This window comes from Vicugna pacos, chromosome 19 (assembly GCF_048564905.1).
Source record: "Vicugna pacos chromosome 19, VicPac4, whole genome shotgun sequence".
Lineage (NCBI taxonomy): Eukaryota > Metazoa > Chordata > Mammalia > Artiodactyla > Camelidae > Vicugna > Vicugna pacos.
This window is the reverse complement of record NC_133005.1, coordinates 32,603,993-32,610,824: the sequence shown is the minus strand read 5'-3', so window position 1 is coordinate 32,610,824 and position 6,832 is coordinate 32,603,993.

The window sequence follows — 6,832 nt, the reverse complement described above, 5'->3', positions numbered from 1 at the left end:
AAGGCCTGTTCCCCTTCGAGGGTGATCCCGGGCGGCCCAAGAAGAAAGACTGAGGAAAGGGAGCGAGGCGCAAGGATGGAAGTCAGGCTGGGGAAACCGCCTGTGCAAAAATCCCAGCGCTAGTCCAAGCCACTCCTGTGTCCCTACAGCCCCAACCCCAAAGCTGCCCCCTACCACTACCTAGACCATGGCTGCACCTTCGAACCAGCTCCCTGCTTCCCCTCCAGCCTCGAACTGAATGGCTCCACGTCCTGAGCTCGACTCCTGATGATCCAAAGTGAGCCTCCTAAAATGATAACCTGATCTTTCCTTTTAAGAACTTAAAACCTCTGTTCTCTCCCTCAGGGTAAAATATTCTATAATCAGGTTTATAGGATTCTGCCAGATTACCATCCTGCCCCTAGCCAAAGGTAACTTGCTAGCCTCCTGGCCTTTGCTTGGGCCTGGAACACTTCCCACCCCTCCCATCTTAGACTAGTTCCTGTTTATTCTTAGGGTCCACAACCCACAATATGCTTATTGACTTGTGCATTTCCCCATTTGAACTACAGGCTTAGGTCCAAATGGCCCCTCAACTCATGGCAGTATCCCCAGGGCCCAGAATTCAACTGTTGCTTTGAATTGTTTACCACATACTTGAACTCCTAGAAGCTCAGCAAGGATTTTTGCATTTTAAGTTGCCATTCACCAAGTACCCCACCTGAGTTTCATGCCACATCCTGGAAGAAATGCTAAAAGGAAGGTAAGTGAATTATGAGGTAGAAGCCTGGGGTGACCTGGCTCAGCCTCTCAGCCTCTTAGCCCCTGCTTATGCTTCAGATCCTTCTTCCAGAAACTGCTGGTCACCTGGGGACAGTCTAGCCAGCTGCTGCAAACTTCATTTGCCACAGCGGAAGGAACACGGACATCTTACGTGATAGAAGCTTCCACATCAATTAATTCAGTTCTTCCCCCACCCACTTCCTTCATAAAGTAATTCATGTGGACATCCCCTTTTTATTGCAGGAGCATCATATTTAAGAGTGCAGGCTCTGAAGCCAGACCGCCTAGGGTTTGTTTCCCAACTCCATCATTTACTAGTCGTGTGACCATAGGCAAATTACTTCTCTCTGCCTCAGTTTTCTCACCTATAAAAATGAGATTTATCAAATTAAGACCTTTTTCCAGCCACTGGTCTGTATGCTTTATAAATTTTGATTCATTTAATTCTCATAACAACCCTATGACGTAGTATTCGTATGATCTTCTTTTAGCAGATGGGGGCACTGATACACAGGCCTCCCCCAGGTCACAATGCTAGTAAATGGGATTCAGACCTGGGCTGTCTAGTTCTAAAGTCTGTGCTCTTAATTACTACACTGATACGTACTTTGTGGGGTGGTTGTAGGACTAAATAAATATATGTAAACCACTGAGAACAATCCCTGGCATAATAAGCATTAAATTGAGTTTTTTTTTGTTATTGTTAATATCATAGTCATTATTGTAACTGCAGCTGCTCTTATGCTTGTCTTTTGAGGTCTAGGAAGCTGCTTTGCACACACTCTCACGTGGATTTTTAGTCCCATTTTAGGAGAGAGACAGGACCTTACAGCTCAGGCAAGGTATTTGCCCAAGGCAAGAAATGAGGAACAGCTGTCTCCAGTTGCTGGAGCCAGTTGACCAATTCACTTATCAATTTAAAAAAAAATGCAGAACCTAAAAGTTGAGCATTATGTTTTATTCAGTGGACTTACTGAGGACTTAAGCCTGGGATTCAGCCACTTAGATAGCTCTGAGGAACAGTTCTGAAGAGAAGCCAGGATATATAGGAGTTTGGAGGGAAAAAAAAGAAAAGAAAAACAAGTAATAGGAACATCAAAAGATTACTGCTAATTAAAGAAAACCAGACATCTCAAGTTAATGAATTTAGCCTTTTTCTATGTATAAGAAGATGCAAGAGTCTGGACTTATTGAAATTATTCCTTTGTTATGTACCTTAACTATCTAGGGCCAGTATCCTCTTTTTCCTTCCTGAATTCCCCTCAGGGTGCACTGTCAGGGGCAGCTGCAATGGCTGTTGGGTTGATGGCCCCAACATCCTTTGTTTACTGAAAAGACAGGAGACTTTCCTGGTCCACTCTAGACCCTAAGAAGCCTGGAGTCAGTGCTATGAGTCAGGGAGCAGAAAGATCACCCTGGTACCAGATGGAATCTGGTTATCTGCACAAGCATTTCTTCTCCAGTTATCATCACACCAACAGACATCCCTGGAGAGAGGACTCCAAGTGTCCTGGTGGAGCCACAGCTGGGAGTGGTCCCTGAGCCCAGGACTGATAATATACAGACTGCACTCTACCGGGGACCTTTTCCTGCACATGCCCTGCTTGGACAGGGAGAATCCAGTCATTTGGTCATCACAATCTGCCCCACCCCAGGCTCCAGACCCAGGGCCTGCCCCCATCTTGGGAAGACAAATCTACTTATTAAAAGCTCAAGATGCAGCATCAGGCTGGACACAAAACACTGATTGATAACAAGCAAATGAAAAATAGGGTCACATGTCCCTCTGCCTGACATCTTCCCCTCTACCTACTGAGCACCTTCTGTATCACCCTGTCCTCCCACCGTACTTCCTCTGCCCATAATTTTACTGCTCTCTCAAGAGCAGGGCCAGCCCCATGTTCAGATTTAGCTTCAGATGTTTACTATAATATTTGGTTCCTGGCAGGTACTCAAAGAAAGGATTTTACACATTTTTTAACTGAAGGAATGAAATGTTAAAGCTAACATTTGGGCTGGAGAGTTAGGAGGGCACAGAACAGAACTCAAAGAACTTGGAATGCTAAGAGATAAGGACCATCAAGAGATTTTGAAACAAAGTAATGTTTTTCAGGTACTTCTGCCTCACTTTCAGGGGCATCAGTATAGAGGACACAGTCATGGCAGAAGTTAAGTGGCCAGCGGGATGAGATGTCCAGAACAGGGTGGATCCCAAAGCAGGAGAGCAATTCAATTATCTGGTTCAAGTAATCAGACCTCAAAAGAGAAATTCCCCCACCTACTTCACAAAAGATTGAGATTTTATGGATAACTATTTGCAAAGCACCTATATTTGAGTTCCAGCAAAGGAGTAGCAAAATATTCAGGTCAGAAAATAATAGCTGGATTTTACTGGGAAAGACACCATGTGCCAGGCACCATATTAAGCATTGCATTTAATGCTCATCACTATAGGAGGCAAGTATCAATAGGCTCTCCATTTTAAAGATAAGAAAACTGAGGCAAACAGATGTTAAGATGCCATGATCACACAGCAAATGGGCAAGTAGCTTAAAGCAAAGCACCCATGCTTTGAAATGTAAATTTTGAGAGTACAGTTTGTGAAAATATGCTGAAATGATTGAGGCTGGGCTGCACTAGGGGCTAATCATCAGGAGACAATCCAACCATCCATACTTTCTCAGAAGCTCATCAGCTGACAGGGGACTGACAATGAATAAACAGAATATTAGATCTATAAGGGTGAAGATAAAGGCAGGGGCTCCGGGTATCGACGAAAGTGGCTCTTCAGAGCTGATTTAAGAATTAGCAAGGCAGCCAGAGGGAATAGCCAGTGCGTGTCAGGGAGAAAAATATTAGGAAGTACTCAGGGACTGACCAGAGTTGAAGTCACTTTTGACTCTTCTCTCATATCACTTACCTGATCCATCTGCAAACCCTACTGGCTCTACCCGCAAACACTAGATTAAAGTATATCCAGTGGCAAAGCAAATGAAAAGATGCTCACTACCATGTCATTAGGGAAACGCAAATTAAAACCACAATGAGATTTACACACCTATTAGAATGACTGACTAAAAAGATGAATCACATCAAATGTTGGTGAAGATGGGGAGTAATCAGACTTCTCAAACAGTGTTGGTGGGAATGTGAAACTGTACAACCACTTTGGAAACAGCTCAGCAATTTCTTAAAAACATAAACACCTACCACATGACCCAGCCATATGGAGCCAAGAAAAATGAATGCATTTGTCCACACAGAGACTTTTACATAGCTTTATTTGTAACAGCCCCAAACTGGAAAAAAAAAAAAACAAATATCCATCAACAGGTGACTGGATAAACAAATTCCAGATAAAAAACAAATACATCCACACTGTGAAGTACTACTCTGACAATAAAAGGGAATTATTCATACAATATGAATCTCAAAATAATTATGTTGAAAGAAGCCAAAGATTAAGCATTGTGTGATTCCATTTATAAGGCCAGGACCCTTTATATATGGGCTGCTTTATACACACACCACGTCCAGCCCATACCTCTAACCTCTTACCCTGGGCCTTCTGGGACATCAGCTTTCGCAAACACTTAGTTCTTCCTTTTGTCACGTCGCCACTTGCAGTTCAGCAATCAAGCAGGAAAAGAGTTGCAGACTAAGGAGTTAGGGCAGAAAGTCAGGGAGGGAACCGCCAGTGCCAACGCCAAGGCCTTGTCCAGAGGCCAGTGGAAACCACCCGGACAGCGCAGCCCGGCCAGGCTCCGCGGCCGCACTTGGAGGCAACATCACACTCCTCTGTGAAGATGAACAGGCAAAATCCGGCCTTGGAGTCCACCTGGCCGCCCGCGGTGACCAGGGACAAGAGACGTGACCTGTTTCGTGGTGCCCCCCTAGTCAACAGAGGCGGAAGGCCCCAAGATGCCCGACCGCGGGGCTGGCGCTTCAGTTCACAGCGCGTCCACTTTTCTGCGCGCGTGCACGTTAAGGCGTCGCGCGAGGCATCGCGGGAGTCGCGGCTCCTGACGTCAGTAGAGGGCGCGGGCGCTTGGTGTTATCTTGGAGCGTCGCGGCTGGGTTCTGGTGTTCTTGCAGCCTTTCCCCGCGCCCTTGTCTCACCCGCAGATCTCGCCGGTCCCGCGCCGTCGGAGAAGTGGTCACTGGGAGCATGCCGTTTCGGGTTGTGGGAAGACGGGTGAAAGAAAGGCCCAGCGGAGGAGAGGGATCAGAGCGGGTACATCACCAACCTTCGACGCTACGGCGGTCATGACCCAGAGCCCGGTTGACCAGCTTCTGTCTCGAGCCTTCCCTGACTCCCAGTGTGGCTCAGCCCTGGACAGGATCCTAACACTGCAAGTTTCCCTTATGCTATTTGTCACCATTTGCTACTCTTACGAGGTTAAATTCTCTCCCCGATTAGATTGAGCTGCAGGAGCTCGATCTATTAAAAACATAAATAAAACACATTTAGGGAGCATCTGATTAAGCATTAAAAACTAGGTATGATAATAGTATATTATGGATATACAGTGATATACATTAAGGGGTAAAGTGTTATAATGTCTGAAATTTAACTTCAGATACCCAGTAAGAAAAATTATACATACATAAAGCATATGGCAATGTTAACTTTTGAAAGTAGATGGTGGGTACTGGTGTTTGTTTTACTATTTCCACTTTTCTGTTTCAAAATTTTCATAAGACGTTGGACAAAAACATATATCCTTGCCACAAGTCATTCATAGATTAAGGGGGAAAGCCCACTGACCCAGGCAGAAGCCTTGTCCCCTCCAAGGTAACTTCTCAATTTAGGAGTGTGGTGGGGGAAGCCCGGATAAGCAGGCGGGCTGTCAGTGCTCCTCTGCCCCTAGGCCTCCCTAGGCCTCTATCCCCTGAAGTTGAGGGAAAGTGAAGATTCTGTAGGTTAGGAATTCAGAGAGTTCAGAGCAGAGACTGCTTGTCTTTGCTCCATGATGCCTTGAACCTCCGCTATGACAACTAGGGGTGACTTGATGCTGGGGGCAAGAATCATTTGGAGGCATGTTTCTTCACGTGTTTAGTAGGTGATGCTGGTAAAGACTGGGACCTCTGCCTGTTGGCCAGAACATTTATGCATGGCCTATCCACGTAGTCTATCCAAGTGGCCTCAGACTTCTTCCAAGGAGGCTTGTGGTTCTAAAGGTGAGTGTCCCAAGAAGACCAGGCAGAGGCTGTACAGCCTTTTATGACACAGCCTCAGAAGTCAACAGAGTGTCACTTCCATAAATGCCAGTTCAGAGAGAGGGAACACAGACCTCACCTCTTAATGGCAGGAGCACCAAACCCAGTGTAAGAGAAAAGCATAGGGGTTGGGAGGTAATTGTTGAGTACATTTTTAGAATGTTTCCAAATACATTTCCACAACACTCCCCTGCTGTTCCATAGCTGCTTGTTTCTCAGCTGGTTCCCAGATTCTGTGTGTTGAGCAAAGTGGCTTCTCCTCCAACTCTGTGCTCTGGTTTGGCTACTCTGAATAAGCCCTGCACCAGGGCTTGAGAGTGAGAGAATGGAAGCCTATGAACAGAGCTTTAATACGAATAAATCATTTGAAATTCAGGATGTGATTTGAGCCTTTCTCCCCCAGGTTTTAAATTTCCAAAAATGTGAATTCCTTGACAAACTATTCTCCTGGCTTCAATTGTCAACTCCATGTGAACAACTTGTATCTTGAGACTGGATCTTTTCTAACCCTCAGTTAGGGATGTCTTGCTATGCTATTTATTGGTTATTACCACTTGCATGAATTGCCATTGTCTCAATTAGATCCTTTTGCTCCAAAATAGCTCACCCTTCGGAATCGCCATCTTCCAATTGTTCTACCACTGTCCCAAGCAATCAGGCTCAAAAATCTTGCCAACCTGACCTTCAACCCCCAGACCAAATCTATTTCAGAATGCCACCTCTCCTACAACAGCACCTTAAGTCCACATCCTCATTACTTTTTCTTGGAGTTATTTCACAATCTCCCACAAAGGACCTTCCTTCCACAGTTCCCATCTTCACAGAACCACCAGCTAGGTTATTCCCACTG